Consider the following 16,578-nt stretch of genomic DNA (forward strand, 5'->3'; position numbering starts at 1 on the left):
GAGAAGTAATACAATTTTCTTAGGGAGTTTTATAATGGAGAAGCAAGGGTCCCTACTGATTCAAACAAATATTAACTAAAAATCTATTACACTAACATCTTCTCACAACATTTAAGGAAATTTGATATTATGAAATGTCCCCTCAGACAAGAAACTGGTATAATTCATTAACCTTGAGCTTTATTATGTAAAAATAGAGTTAAAGCTCCTACTGCCCAACGTTAATATTTTACTTCTCATTTCTGTTTCAAAACAAAACAACAGTAAAAAAGGTTCAGCCTTAGTCAAGAAAACTCCATTTGATTTAGGCTTATCTAATATGCATGCATTATAAATCTAAGATGAAAGATTGTATTTGGATGAGATCATTTGACCTTTTTATTTTTATCTTTCATTCAACCATTAGAACCATCAGTGCATACAGTAGAAAGAAGAATGGACTTCGTGTTCAAAGCTAAGAATTAGAATTACTCCTGTACCTTTTTCACAGAATCGATATGTGTATTTGTTAGAGGTGTTGTTAAAAATGCAGTGAGTCCTTGGTTGAATGAGGTGCTAAATAAGGCCACAGCTTGTTAATTCTTATTGCCTCTGGCAGAAAAAGCAATAACTGTCCACTTTGAAAAATTTCTTTAAAAGTTCACATTTACAAAACTCAATTCACATATTAATAGAAATCTGAAGTTAACTGAAAATATCTCATTTAAAAATATGAGTAGTTTTAGTTCCTTTCTCCAAAAAAGAACTTTTAATATATTATCACACCCAGTGATAAAAGTGATGATGGGATAATAAAACAATAGAAACCTAATGAAAAGCTGTAAGCAATTTCTCTGTTACAGGATATTTTCTGTTTCCAACAGTACAATTTACAGGCAATGTTCTTGTAATTTAATGATTAACATGAATTAACAGTCTACCATACATTTAAGGTAAAGATGTGCCATATTAGAACTTCTTAATGAAATTGAATTGCATTGATATAAAATAATAAAATACTCATCTATTTTACTCTTGGATATGGAATTCCAAATAAGGATATGCTATTTTGGGGAGTATTTTTGTTCAGAAAACTTACAGTTTTAAACTGAAAAAAATTAATTTTGGTGATGAATGCACAACTATATAATGGCACTGTAAACAATTGAATGTACGCTTTGTTTTGTATGACTGCATGGTATGTGAATATATCTCAATAAAATGAATAAAAAAACTGAAATCACTTTTATGGATCTAAGTAGAAAGGAAAAATAACAAATTTATTGACCAATTTTTAGGACCTGAGATGGAAAATAGTGAAGTTTTCTTCTTGTCCCATGTCTCCTTTGAAGCGATCTACTTTAAAGATGCTTTCCTGGAGAGAGAAAGCCACAGGAAGAAAGAGGCTGGATATCAATGTAACCAAGAAGAGAAGAGAAAGAACAGGAGACACCATCATGTGCCTTGCCATGTGACAGAGGAGCCAAGGATCCCCAGCAGCCAGGCCAAGCATGCCAGTCTTCAAGGGAAAAAGCATCGCATTGCTGATGCCTTGATTTGGACATTTGTCCAGCTTCAAACCGAAGAAAATGAAGGTGCTCTGTTGGAAAAAAGCAGCCAGGTCTCAGAGCTGGATTCCCTATTCTGCTACTTTGGTATGCCAGCCTGTCATATGCATCAACAACCTTGTATTTTGTTCAATTTGTATCGATTTGTGGTTGAAGAAGCCAGTGTGCAGCTTGCAGAGTCCCTATCACTCCTGAAAATCCTTGCAAAGAGATTATCAGAGGAACAAATGAAAGGTGAACCTATGCTAAGCCATACAGTCAGAAAGCACTTTTGGAAAACTAGACTCGAGTTACTCCACAAAGAATTTGAGGATGAAAGAGATGATAGAGGGAGATGAATTTAAGAATAAAAATCTCAGCTTGGAGTCACAGATCAAGACCATTCTGGATCCTTTAACCTTGATGCAAGGCAACCAAAGTGAAGACAAACATCCAGTTGCAGATAATCCAAGTAAAATTGACACAGACACTATAGCAGAGTGGAAGAAAAAAGTCAGAACAGCTAATGAAATCTATGAAAAAGTGAATGATGATATGGATAAGTTAAAGGAGGCAAATAAAAAATTGAATTTGGAAAATGGTGGCCTGGTGAGGGAGAATTTGATAACAGATGATCACCCCAGAAAAATTGAAGGGAGTGTGTGCTGTCTATGGGAGTTCAGTTAATTGCAGTCTGGAAGGTTTACAATTTCTGCTCTTCAGTCCAACATTGAACAGTGTGAACATAAAACCGGTCGCCACAAGAAAGCCCTAGAACAAAGTGATAAATATAGAGAGGAACTAGAATCTCAAGTTGCACAGCTAAAAGATTCAAGTGAAGAGAAAAAAGTTATGCATTCCATTTGCTACAGAGCACTTTCTACAGATAGCAAAGGGAAAAAAGGCAGTGAGGAGGGATGTAGCATCAGAGAACCAAGGTGACAGTGTCAGAAAGCAGCCTGGCTCATCCACCTCATGTCTTTCCCACCTGATAAAGCCTCCCAGCAGCATGCTTTCTGATGCTAGTTTGGCCAGAGGGAAAGCACCAGCAAAACAGAACCAAATTGGTCAAACAACAAAGAACTTTATCAAAAATGGGGTAGAAATAATGTTAGATGTGACAGATACAAGTAGGGACACTTACTTGGAAAGAGAGTGGGGTAATACAACACGTGATTGTGAACCCTACAAAAATGAAGAACTTTATGATCTTCCAGCTCCTTGTACTGCTTTGTCCCTTAGTTGCCTTCAGCTCAATACTCCAGAAAATAGAGAAAACTCTGTGGTCAAAGCTAGAGGTTTCAAAATGCACTCAAACCATCTCAGAAAACTGGTATTTGATGATTTTTGTGATTCTCCAAATGTGTAATAAAGATTTTTCAGAGGATGATATAAGTAGAAGTGAAAATGAAAAGAAATCAAAATGCTTTACTTCCTCCAAGACAGGGTTTTGGAATTGTTACTCTACTAGCTATTTCCAAAGTTTGGATTTTGGAAGTATGGAAGGGAACACAATGGTGAATTCTGTTGGAGAAATATCTTCAAAAACAAGTGAGAAATCAGGCTCATGTTTATCCAGGAAGTTGAATTCTATTCACTCTTTTGAAATGAACCAGGCAAGAACATCTAGTAGGACTCGGGCAAGATGGCGGCATAGAGAGGAGTGGAAGCTAAGTAGTCCCCCTGGAACAACTACAAAAAAACAGAAACAACTAGTAAATAATCCAGAATAACTGTGGGGGGACAAACGAGACCATCCACTCATCATACACCAACCTGAATTGGGAGGAATGCCCGAGAACACAGCATAAAATCTGTAAGTAAAACCTGCGGAACCAGGTCGGGAGACCCCCTCCCCCATAGCCCGAGCTGCGGAGCCACGTGATGCCACAGAGAAGCTCTCTCCCAGCAGGCGAATACACCTCAGCTGAGCTCCAACTGGGGTTTTAAGTAGCGAGTGTGAACTGCTCAGTACAGGTACGCATCCCCAAAAAACAGACAGAGGTTTTGGGTGACGACTGACCTGGGAGAGCCGGAGGGTCACCTTGGACTGGGTCTGAAGGGGACTATCTGTTTCTTTTTTGGCTCAGTGGAGAAAGCCCCAGTCATTTTCAGTTTCCAGGGCTGTGACTCTGGGAAGGGTGGAGACACCACAAGCAGAGAGCAAGACCATTGAAATGCTAATGACCTCCACCTGAGGGGTCTGTCTTCTCTAGGAGGAAAGGTGTGGGGCCCTTTCCATTCAAAACCAGACCCCAGAGCCTGGGGGAACACGGCCATACCTCCTCACACCAGTCAAGAATTATAGGCTAACAGGCATGACCTGCTGGGCAGAAAAGCACAGTGACCCGAGGCATCAAAGGGTGGAGCAATTTTCTAAGACACACCCTCAGGGAAACCAGATACTGAATATTTCTTCCCTCTGGGATCTGAGCCTGTTCTGGTCTGGGAAAACCTGATTTGGATATCCAAGGAAACCATGCCTAGACAACACAAAATTACAACCTACACTAAGAAAAACAAAGTTATGGCCCAGTCAAGGGAACAAACGTACACTTCAACTGAGATACAGGAATTTAAACAACTAATGCTAAATCAATTCAAAAAGTTTAGAGAAGATATTGGAAAAGAGATAGAGGCTGTAAAGGAAGCACTGGACATGTATACGGCACAAATCAAAAGTTCAAAAAACCTACTGGTAGAATCTATGGAAATGAAAGGCACAACACAAGAGATGAAAGACACAATGGAAACATACAACAGCAGATCTCAAGAGGCAGAAGAAAACACTCAGGAACTGGAGAACAAAACACCTGAAAGCCTACACGCAAAGGAGCAGATGGAGAAAAGAATGAAAAAATATGAGCAACGTCTCCGGGAACTCAAGGATGAAACAAAGTACAATAATGTACGTATCATTGGTGTCCCAGAAGAAGAGAAGGGAAAGGGGGCAGAAGCAATAATAGAGGAAATAATTAATGAAAATTTCCCATCTCTTATGGAAGACATAAAATTACAGATCCAAGAAGCGCAGCGTACTCCAAACAGAAGAGATATGAATAGGCCTATGCCAAGACACTTAATAATCAGATTATCAAATGTCAAAGTCAAAGAGAGAATCCTGAAAGCAGCAAGAGAAAAGCAATCCATTACATACAAAGGAAGCTTAATAAGACTATGTGCGGATCTCTCAGCAGAAACCATGGAGGCAAGAAGGAAGTGGTGTGATATATTTAAGATACTGAAAGAGAAAAACCACCAACCAAGAATCCTGTATCCAGCAAAGCTGTCCTTCAAATATGAGGGAGAGCTCAAAATATTTTCTGACAAACAGACAATGAGAGACTTTGTGAACAAGACACCTGCCCTACAGGAAATACTAAAGGGAGCACTACAGGATGATAGAAGACAGGAGTGCATGGTTTGGAACACAATTTTGGGAAATGGTAGCACAACAATGTAAGTACACTGAACAAAGGTAACTATGAATACGGTTGAGAGAGGAAGATGGGGAGCATGTGAGACACCACAGGAAAGGAGGAAAGATAACGACTGGGACTGTGTAACTTGGTGAAATCTAGAGTATTCAACAATTGTGGTAAAATGTACAAATATGTTCTTTTACGAGGGAGAGCAAGCAAATGTCAACCTTGCAAGGTGTTAAAAATGGGGAGGCATTGGGGGAGGGATGCAATCAGCATAAACTAGAGACTGTAACTAATAGAATCATTGTATTATGCTTCCTTTAATGTAACAAAGGTGATATACCAAGGTGAATGCAGATAAGAGGGGGGAATAGGGGAGGCATGTTAGACACTTGACATTGGTGGTATTGTCTGATTCTTTATTCTACTTTGATTTAAGGTTATATTTCCTTTTGCTGCTTCCTAGCTGTCATTTTTTTGTTTCCTCTTTCTTTTGCCTCTCTACCTTCTTTGACTCTCCGTCCTGCCTTGTGGAAGAAATGTAGATGCTCTTACTTAGTATGAGCAGAATGTTAAATTAGGATGAACTTAAATGTTTGGAAATGAACAGGGGTGTTGGTAGCAAGATGTGAGAATAACTAACAGCACCGAATGGTGTGTGAATGAGGTGGAAAGGGGAAGCTCAGAGTCATATATGTCACCAGAAGGAAAGTTGGAGGTCAAAAGATGGGAATGTATAAAACTGAATCCTATGGTGGGCAATGTCCATGATCAACTGTACAAATACTAGAAATCGCTTCCGTGAACCAGAACAAATGTATGACAGTACAATTAGAAGTTAATAATAAAGGGGCATATAGGGAAGAACTATATACCTATTACAAACTATATACTACAGTTAGTAGTGTTTCAACATTTTTTCATAAACAGTAACAAACGTACTATATCAATACTAGGAGTCAACAATTGAGGGGGGTTGGTTAGGGATAGGGGAGGTTTAGAGTTTCCTTTTCTTTTTTTCTTTTTTCATCTTTCACTTTATTTCTTGTCTGGAGTAATGAAAAGTTTCTAAAAATTGAACAAAAATTAAGTGTGATGGATGCACAGCTGTATGAGGGTATCCAGGGGCAAGTGATTGTACACTTTGGATCTTTGGATAATTGTATGGTATCTGAACAATCTCAATAAAAATGAAAAAAAAAAAAAAAAAAGAACATCTAGTGAAGCATCAGTGGAAGCAGCTTACCGTGACAAAATCTCTGAGCTGGATTCAGTGATGTTGGAGTTGGCCAACAGCAAGAACCTCTGTAATAATGGTTTTAAGTCAGTGGATTTGGATGGGTTGTCAAAGCCATCCCAAGGCAGTGAATTTCTTGATGAACCTGGTAAGTTGGAGAACTAAGACAAACTTTTCCAAAGGTTCTCTAACTTCTGATCACTTAGAAAATGGAAATGAATGGAAACCTGCTCCTTTTTTTCTCCTCTCTCCAACTGACCAAGAAACGAATGAAGATTTTTCACTCCAATCCCAGTTCTAGTCCAGGGACTAATGAAATGAAATCACCAAATTGCTTGTTTCAGGCAGGGTTTTCCCAGCGTGTTTTGTTAAGCAGTTCACACCGGCTATTTGAGGATCAAAGGTTTGGGTCATCTTTGTTTAAGATGTTCTTAGAAATGCATGGTCTTCATAACCACCTTCAGTCTCCTTGGTCTGCTTCCTTTGTGCCTGAAAAGAGGAATAAAAATGTGAATCAGTTAACAATAAGAAAAATCCAGAGCAACCTTCCCAATGCCAGCCTATCAAAAACAACTAAAAGTTGACTCATTAGAAAGATATCATTTGAGTTTTTGTCCTGAGATAAATACAGAGATTTTTAAAGTTGTTGTTTTTCTTTCCCCTCTAAAAAAGTTCTATACAGGTTTGATTTGATAACCTTTAGTCAAGTGACAAGTCAGTATGGTGGATTAACTTGAACATGGAATACTTTTGTCATTTTGAAAGGAGTTTGGTCTTTTGACTGCAGTTTTGATTGGGGATCTTTTAGACCAGAGATGGAAGGAAGAGAGTATTTTTGGTTAGACACAATGGCCTGCCTATTGATGAGCCTCAGTCTCAGTTGGTTTCAGAACTTAGATTTCTTAAATAAAATCTTTAGAGCTATTTACGAAAAAACAAAACAATGACAAAAAAGACTCATTCCTTCCTAGACTTTATAGTTCCTGAGAATTAAAAAGAATGGAAATTTTGCATATGCATATATGAAGGAGACAACAAATTTAGTTATAAAATAATACGGCACAATACAAGAATGCCTAATGCTACAATAAGATACTTCTAAATTACTTCCCTTGGCCTACCCCGGTGATACAGAAACACAGAAAGTTGAGGACTTCCTCATCTTTTCAGATACTAACAGATAGAAATTAGACATTTTATCACTAAAAGGTGGGAACTGAGGAGTGCTTAGCCCTCCTAATTGGTGAGTCTAAGTACTAAGTATTTTACAAGTCCTGTTTTATCATTCCTGTTTAAAGCGAGTACCCGTTACCTATAGAATTGCCCAGATAAGTGATACTATTATTTCTAAAACTACTAAGGGATAATTATGATTGTTGCCTGGGGGGTATACAGCCTTCCCATCCCCCTTTTCTGATTTGGCTTTGTAAAAGTTCTCTATTCTTTTTTGTGGGGGGTGGGGGGGATATATTAGTTTATTGATGTGTTGCAACTCCACCACCCATACATTAAACACAGATGACTTAAGTAATTCAGAATTTCCTCTGCAGAAATTGGAAGCAGGAATAAAAGCTGCTGACAATGCAAAACCATTGAAAATTTGTGAGGACTTTTTCTCCCCTAATATTTCTATAAACATGATTTCTTCTTGTACTTATTTAAATTTAAGTGAACATGATTGACAGTCTTTACTTTTATTATTACTGTTATTACTATTATTATTATTATAGCCATTATTAAAGCCACCATAAACACATTTCCAGAAAGCATTTTTTTGAAGTTGTTAAAGTATTGTCTCATAAAATAGAAAGTGTGCTTGTGAATTTAGTCCTTTAGTTGTAGGCACAGCTTGCACATATGTATCATTAATGTGAAACCACTGCCCTTTGGTTGATTCCATTTCAAAATCTAGTGGAATATCACTGTGGAGAACAGGAATAGAGAGCTGACTGTTTGCCGTTTTTGCCTTAGCCCGTACAATATAATACCCTGACTTCTTAGTGCCACTGTGTTCAACAACTCCATATAAGAAATATAGCATCCTTGTATTTTCTTCAGCGACATTTTTACATTTAAGGGTACAAAATGGAGTCAAATCTAAGATTTCCAGAAACTTTATGTGTTTATTCTACAATAAAAATTATGATTAAAAAAAAAATACAACAAAAAAACAACCTGCTGAAATCTCTTTAAATGAAGAACAAGAAGAGGGAGAACAAGAGAAATTTACATCTGCTTTTTGGCATAAGTGCAAACATGTTTCCATTTACCTTTCATGTTTTCCTTTGGCCCATTATCCTGTCTCCATGTGCACAATTCACAAAGCAGTTTATTTCTAATTTGCAGTTTCTCATTATGGGTGAACTGATATAAATGGTGATGGACTGAATGCTCAATATTGCAAGCTTCCCTGTTTGCAAGATTACAGCGAGCAGTTTCTGGATCTTCGTTTACAACCTCATATATCGTTGTCCCAGGAGCATGACTGTCATTGAAAACCTCTATCTTTATTTCTTCAGGTTGATGATAACTCAAGTTAAGATTTTTAAAACCACTGGAAATGTCTACTTCTCCATCACTCTCTTCCTTCACACCGTTTAAATTCCCAGTAAATTCAGTGGGAGAAGATGCCAAAACCTCCAGATCTTTGTCCATGTTGACATTTTTCACATCTCCTTCCTCTGTGGATTTTTGATAGTCATTTATACTATCTACCATTTTTTCTTGGCCATTGGAATTTTTTTGATTAACAAAATATTCTTCACGCGTAACTTCTTCTTGTAAGATACGAGTGGATGTACTATCCATTTCTTCCTGAAGTGACATTTCAACATCACATTCATTATCTTCAGGTTGGTCAATGGTACAAATATGAAGAACTTTTCCTTGAATCTTTTGTTGCATTTGTTGGTTCTTGGCTTGTGTTTTGGCTTGCTTCTTTGATTTTTTCTGTCAGTGCTTACTTGTTCCTGAAGGAATAAATTTTCTCTTTTATGTAAGTGGCATTATCTTTATCTTCCTTGCTGTCTTCCATTGTCTTTTTTAGATTTTTATCAGTTATGCTTTTAATACACTATAAAACTGGAAGAGACAAATCAAGGAAAGGTTCATGAAACAAGGAAACAGTTCTGCACTCATCACACATGATTGTACTAGTGAGTTCACCACCAAAGATGCAGTCTACAAAGCTTGGCATTGAATTTTTTATTTTCATAATCTTTATTTTTTAGTCCTTCATCCAATTTCTCAGTAGAATTACTTAACGCTTTAAGAATACCTTTACTCACTCTTGTTGTTCTTCTGCTCTCATCCCACCTGTGCTAGTTTGGATATATTATATCCCACCAAAAGCCATATTCTTTGATGCAATCTTGGGAGCAGATGTATTAGTGTTAATTAGATTGGAATCTTTGAATGTTTCCGTGAAGATGTGACTCAATCAACCGTAAGTGAAACATTTGATTGGACAATTTCCATGGAGGTGTTACCCCATCCATTCAGAGTGGGTGTTAATTGGACCACTGGTCGGAGGTGTCATATAAAGGAGTTCACAAACAGAGGACCTCAGAGCAACTGAGTGTGTCCTTTTGGAGGAGCTGCAGCTTACAGAGACATTTTGGAGAATGCAGCCCAGGAGCAAGCAGATGCCTAGAAAGGAACATCATCATAGAAAGCCGTAGAAACCAGAACTCTAGAGCAGACTCCAGTCATGTGCCTTACCAGCTAACAGAGGTTTTCCATACTTCATTGGCCTTCCTTCAGTGAAGATATACTCGTTGACACCATACCTTGGACGCTTTCATGGCCTTAAGACTGTAACCATGTAACAAATAAGCCCCCTTTATAAAAGCCAATCCATTTCTGGTATTTTGCGTAACGGGCAACATTAGCAAACCATTCCTGCTGTTTCCGGCTGTCTTGCCATCGACAGCCTTTAAACCACACTGCTTTTTTACAGACCTGAGAAAAAAGTTCTTTAGGTGGCACAATTCCATTTTGGTCTCTTGTATCTCATTAAGAAACTGGCTTATGACTAAAGTAAGAGGCCCTGAAGGCTCAAGGTTTATTAGGCCCTGAAGGCTCAAGGGTTCTGTTAGTGCCAAATCAGGTGGTTCAATTTTCACAAACGTTCTAGACAGTTTTACTTTTTTAGTAGTTTTCTAAGTACAGGTATTTGTGACAAATTCTGCATAACTGAAGAACATGTATTTCCCAAATTACTGAGTCCTTTCTCAGGAATTTGGAAAGTAGAATTCATGAAAAAATTTTCTATAGCCATGGTTTCCTTTTTTCTCTCGTTCATTTTTACTCTCTTTAAAAACATTTTTTTTTATTTTCAAGTTCAATGCTCCCATTTTCTTTTGCTGATTTTGGAGTTGTAATGCCAGCTTGTTTTCTAATATAATCAACCACCTGCCCCAATCGATTTAAACTACAGTATTGGACCTCATCATCACACATGTAACACCATACACTTCAGTCATCCGAATTAAGAACCAGACAATGAGGTTCTGCTCTTGGTGTAAAAAAGTGCTTCAAGGCATGCTCCTGAAAATTTCTGCCATAGCCCTGACTGCCACATTTAAGACATAGCCAAACTGAAGGGTTTTCTTCCACATTCTCTTCATATTTACTTTTTACTTTATTGTCCTTCTTACAATCTTGGCAAATATTCCATTCCACACTTATTTAAGCCTTTTCAAATTACCCTGTTCTGATCCTTTTCTAATGTGTCTGCACATAGGTTCTGAAGATTCAGAAGAATCATCAATTGGAGTATTTTTTCCCTTTGTTTATTTCTTTCCCATGTTGGCACTTTATGGACTGCTTAATGACATAAAATAATTATCCACAGCCACAGCGCCCATAACTGCATCCCCTGGATGCATCCCCTGGATGGTCTGGTCATCCAGCTCAGTCCTCCTCCTGATAACGATTAGAAAGCAACAGAACCAAAGCCAGAGTGACCCCAAGAAAGCAACAACTACTGGAATGCAGCATTATGGGAACTGGCTTTAGCCCCTCCCCCATTCTTTTAAAAGGCACAAACAACGCTATTAAGAATGCTGCAGTGAGTCACTGAGAGTTTCCATTAAGTCCTGAGGCACTGAGCTCCTAAAAATGTTGACTTCTGGCAGATGTCACTAAATTCTTTTGAAACTGTCCCTCACCTCAAAGGGGGCAAATTTTGAAGGGTAACAGAGGAGGTCTTTGTTACAACTGCATTGCAATTCATTATTACTTCCTTCATTCCTTCACAGGACTTGATCCTGAGGCATTCCCAGTACAGCTCTTGATGCAAATCTTGGCTGGATGACAGAGGACCACATTATGGGTGAAGCATGTAGCATTGAAATTCTCTAGCATCCTGCAGCAGTGCATTTTTTAAAACTTTTAGCAGTTGAGGAATGTGATGGAATTCCAGTGGAAGGAATTCACTGCCACGTGTTTGGAAGTTAAGGTAAGGGTCTAATTCTAACTGCAGTGGAATTTGGTGGTACTTGTTGCACACAATTAATGCATCAGAGAGAGACAGACAGACAAGGTAAAAGTGAAGGTGATTAATCACCAACTGAAGGTGAAGTGTAAAAATCAGAGGGCCTCTTTGGCAGCTTAGAAAAAAAGAGTTATCTCCTATAAATGGAGGACAGAAAAAGCTACGATTCAAAGTCACAGATTTCCAGAGGTTGAATTTTCAACCCTGGAAAGTCTACCATGACTACCATTCTGTAATAAGGAGAACACTTGAGGCATGAGATGGGGATTTCTGTGTTAACATACTCAGAAAAAAACATGACATCCCAGATTTGCTTAGGCTGGCGTGAACCCCTTGCTATATGTTGATGGGAAGGTTTCTGCCTTGGAAGGCAATATGTAACTTCTGTTTCTTTGCTTATATTTTCTAATTTCATTTCTTTCAAGAGAATTTGGAATTGATTCTTGATGCATGTAAGGGTTGCTTTAAAATCTTTGTTAGATAACTCCAGCGTCTGAAGTTGATTGTCTTTTCTCATTCAAATTTTGATATACTTGGTTTTGAATATGATGGTTGATTTCCTATGTTTACTGGACATTTTTTAATTATGTTAGAAGACTCTGCTTCCTATTTAATTTTTTTTTAAATAAAAACAAAAACAAACAAACAAAAAAACACAGGTAGTCACCCCACTTAAGTTTAGCAGTTTGGCACACAGGTCATAGCCTACTTTTGTGAGCTGTTGCTCTAATGGTGGTTTAATTTCCAGAGGCTTTGCAGTGCTATTTTGTTCTGATGCTTTATCTGATGCTTTTGGCGCTCTCACTTTCATTGCTAATGCTGTCTACAGGGGCAAAGTCATGTCCCAAGCTGGGTCTTCAGGTGTCTCTTGTTGGTCAAGGGTAATCTCAGGAGTGGCAGACTAAGACACTGCCCAGGCTTGGCCCCTTGTTGTGACCATGTCACTCTTGCTGGTTCTGCCAACCCACCTGGTTTCTCTGGGTGGAGGGGGAGAGTTAGTGTCCATTGGAACAAAGAGGCTTCTTAGAACAAGCTGCCTGATGTGGCTGAGAGTCTACTGCACTTCCCTTCCACCCACTTCTGTATCTCTCAGCAGAAAATAAGATCCTCAGGCATGGCTGAAAAGGAGGGTGCTTCCACATGCCACTTCTTATTGGTAGGGCTCCCAATCAATCTTTTCTGCAGATGGTTTTTGCTCACCTAATGTTATCAGATCCACTGGAGGAGTGAACCTATTTGGGCTATCTTCTGCTCCTAGGTTGGGGGTCAAGAAACACTAGGTCTGGCTTACCTTCTTCTGTTGGTGTGTGTGTGTGTGGGGGGGTATGTGTGGGTGGGTGAGGTGGGGTGGTGGTATATATATAAGACATCCTGCTGCTCTATTGTTCCTCCAGTCATGGAGTCCTAAACAAGATTGCCTTCTGCTTGCTCTCCTTTTGTTGGCTCTTGTGTTACTTCCAGAATTTATAATTGTGCTTATCAGGAAGAGTGGGGAGGAACAGAGAGAAACAAGTCTATACCACCATGTTCAGACTGAGTTCCACATTAATATTCAATAAAAGAGAATATCTTTTTTTAGGATAACAAAAATAAAGGTTTGCTCATCTAGAACAAGGCATTCTCATCCATTCCATAGAAAACACTAAATATATGATAGGGTTCTTTCCTTATGGGGGTCTTTTATATAAAATAAGATACTTCAGTTTTATATAGCAAACTACACTTTACAGAACATTTCTGTATGTAACCCTCACAGAAGCTTAGAGAGTGATCCAATGCTTGAGTCCAAGTGCCTAACGCCTAAATAAATATAGAAAACTTCTATTTTAAAGTTAAAGAAATAATTAAAATTCTCTCTGCTGCAATTTTCTAGAATATAAGCCTTCAAATGTTCACTGGTCTATCTCTGGGGCCTCCCCAAAACATGATTAGCTATTGTCAATACCTAATAATAGTAAGTCCATCTGTCTTCCCTCATCCCAGTGACAAGAGGTAAACAAACTGCAACTGCATGTGTGGAGATATAAATTTGTCTATGGAGATTAAGTGCCCCTGCTAATGGGGAGAAAAACTGAAAATCACCTCATGGCTATAGGGAAGCTAGAGCTATAAGAGATATGTGAGCCAGATGACGGATGACAGAAGATTAAAGGACATCTGTGTCTGTGTCAAAAAGAGATATTGCTGTGCCAAAGCTTTGGTTTGTTTACAATGTTTGCTATTTTGCATATTATGCTTCTTAATGCTTCAAATGAAAAAGCACAATTGTTAATCCTGAACTAAGGTTAGACAAGTATGATATTTGAAAATGTGTCAGAAAATTTAGAGTAGGTGCAGGGCTTAGATGTTGAAATTTGCTGTTTATTTTCTGTAGTCAGCTTCTCCTGCCACCAGTTGGCATATAGCAGTCCCTTTAATATCTCAAACAAATGAGAAAATAAAACTCAATCAGACTTTGTTCTAGTTTGCTAATGCTGCTGGAATGCAAAACACCAGAGATGGATTGGCTTTTATAAAGGGGGTTTATTTGGTTACACAGTTACAGTCTTAAGGCCATAAAGTGTCCGAGGTAACACATCAGCAATTGGGTACCTTCACTGGAGGATGGCCAATGGTGTCCAGAAAACCTCTGTTAGCTGGGAAGGCACGTGGCTGGTGTCTGCTCCAAAGTTCTGGTTTCAAAATGGCTTTCTCCTGGGACCCTCCTCTCTAGGCTGCAGTTCCTCAAAAATGTCACTCTTAGTTGCTCCTGGGGTGTTTGTCCTCTTTTACCTTCTCTAGAACGAGAGTCTACTTTCTATGGCCGTCTTCAAACTGCCTCTCATCTGCAGCTACTCTCTCAGCTTCTGTGCATTCTTCAAAGTGTCCCTCTTGGCCATAGCAAAGCCCACTCCTTCTGTCTGAGCTTATATAGTTCTCCAGTAAACTACTCAAGGCCCGTGCTGAATGGGTGGGGCCACGCCTTCATGGAAACTATACAATTAGAGTTAATCACCTACAGTTGGGTGGATCACATCTCCTTGGAAGTACTCAATCAAAGAATTACAATGTAATCAACACCAATATGTCTTCCTACACAAGATTGCATCAAAGATAATGGCATTTTGGGGGACACAATTCATTCAAACTGCCACAGACTTCAATGCAGTATAGCTCGCATATGCCTATGAAATACAGAGACAAGTAAGGTCTCTTTTTTTTTAAATTGGAGAAGTTGTGAGTTTACAAAACAACCCATGCCTGAAATACATAATTCCCATTGACCACCGCACCAATACCTTGCATTGGTATGGAATGGTTGTTACTATTGATGATAGCACCTTTAAAATAATTGTTTCATTTTAAGAGTAGTTGCCTTTGTTACAATTGTTAAAAGATTATTAGAACAATTCCATCATTCATTATTTACATAAAGTGTATTTTTTCCCATATACCACTCTATTCTTACCAACTTTATCTCTTTAGCCTTATTTTCCTTCATCTCCTTGTATGGATTTAGGAGATTTATTTGAACATCTTTAATTAGTTTTTCTGAATTCCATGTCTCCTCCAAAGTTGTAATTTGCTTTGACTGAGCCATAGCTTCCTGTTTCTTAATATGGCTTGTAATGTTTTGCTGATGTCCAGGCATTTGATTATCTTGATGAGTTTACTCTGAAGGTTAGTTTCTCTCTCTTCCTTAGGATTTTATTGTTTATTGGCTTTGTGTTAAGGCTCTTCTTTGACACTTGGTTCAACTTATTCTAGATCATTAAAATAGCTTGTGTTTGGGCTGGAGCTGGAGGCGCCCATGGCTGGAGAATCTGCAGACCCGGGACTTGGAGCAGCTTGGAGGCGGTGAATAATAGCTCTTCAAGTCTGCAATAAAAAATGGCCCCCAATAAAACTATACTGCAAAAAAATGGGAAAGAAGCAGAATGGAAAGAGTAAAAAAAGTTGAAGAGGCAGAGCCTGAAGAATTTGTGGTAGAAAAAGTACTGGATCGACATGTAGTGAATGGGGAAGTGGGGTATTTCCCGAAGTGGAAGGGATTTACAGATGCTGACAATACTTGGGAGCCTGAAGAAAATTTGGATTGCCCAGAGTTAAATGAAGCATTCCTGAATTCTCAAAAAGCTGGTAAAGAAAAAGATGGTACCAAAAGAAAATCTTTATCTGACAGTGAGACTGATGACAGCAAATCAAAAAAGAAAAGAGATGCTGCTGACAAACCAAGAGGCCTTGCTAGAGGTCTTGATCCTGAACGCATAATTGGTGCCACAGACAGCAGTGGAGAATTAATGTTTCTCATGAAATGGAAAGATTTGGATGAGGCAGACTTGGTGCTGGCAAAAGAGGCAAACATGAAGTGCCCTCAAATTGTAATTGCTTTTTATGAAGAGAGACTAACTTGGCATTCTTGGCTAGAAGATGAAGCTCAATAATTATTTTGCATGGCTTTTTATATATATTTATATATATATATAAAATCTGAATCTTGGTTTTTGATTTATTAGTGCAAAGAATAACTATGTTCTAATGTGTTCTAATGGAAATCAAGTTTGATATGTTTGTTTTGAAGTAGTAGTATTGGGGGAGTTGTTAGGTTTTTGGGGGGGTATTGGTTTTTGTTTTGTTTTTGCATCAGTATCACTGGTTACTTTGAACAAATACAAGCTTTCTGTAGTTGCTTCATCTACCAGAAAAGACCATTTGATACCATGGTATATTATTTTCTTTGCATTAGAGAACAGCTTTTCTAAATGTGGGGAAATTTTTCCATAGTCATTACTGAATCAGAACTTGCTTTTAACCCCGTATATGCCTAAGGAGACCATCTGACCGTTCTGGGTTTTTTGTTTATTTTTTGTGTGAGTGTATATATAAATACATAATGTAGTTTTTATTTTTCAT

The 16,578-nt window shown here is 38.3% G+C and overlaps 3 pseudogenes; 2 read left to right on the plus strand and 1 right to left on the minus strand.

Annotated features, from left to right (window-relative positions):
• Positions 1 to 1,568: 1,568 nt before the first annotated feature.
• Positions 1,569 to 6,772, plus strand: LOC119545241 (annotated as a pseudogene).
• Positions 6,773 to 7,971: 1,199 nt separating this feature from the next.
• On the minus strand, positions 7,972 to 10,996 carry LOC119505407 (annotated as a pseudogene).
• Positions 10,997 to 15,555: 4,559 nt separating this feature from the next.
• LOC119505470 lies at positions 15,556 to 16,109 on the plus strand (annotated as a pseudogene).
• Positions 16,110 to 16,578: the final 469 nt, after the last annotated feature.

This window comes from Choloepus didactylus, chromosome 10, assembly GCF_015220235.1.
Source record: "Choloepus didactylus isolate mChoDid1 chromosome 10, mChoDid1.pri, whole genome shotgun sequence".
Lineage (NCBI taxonomy): Eukaryota > Metazoa > Chordata > Mammalia > Pilosa > Megalonychidae > Choloepus > Choloepus didactylus.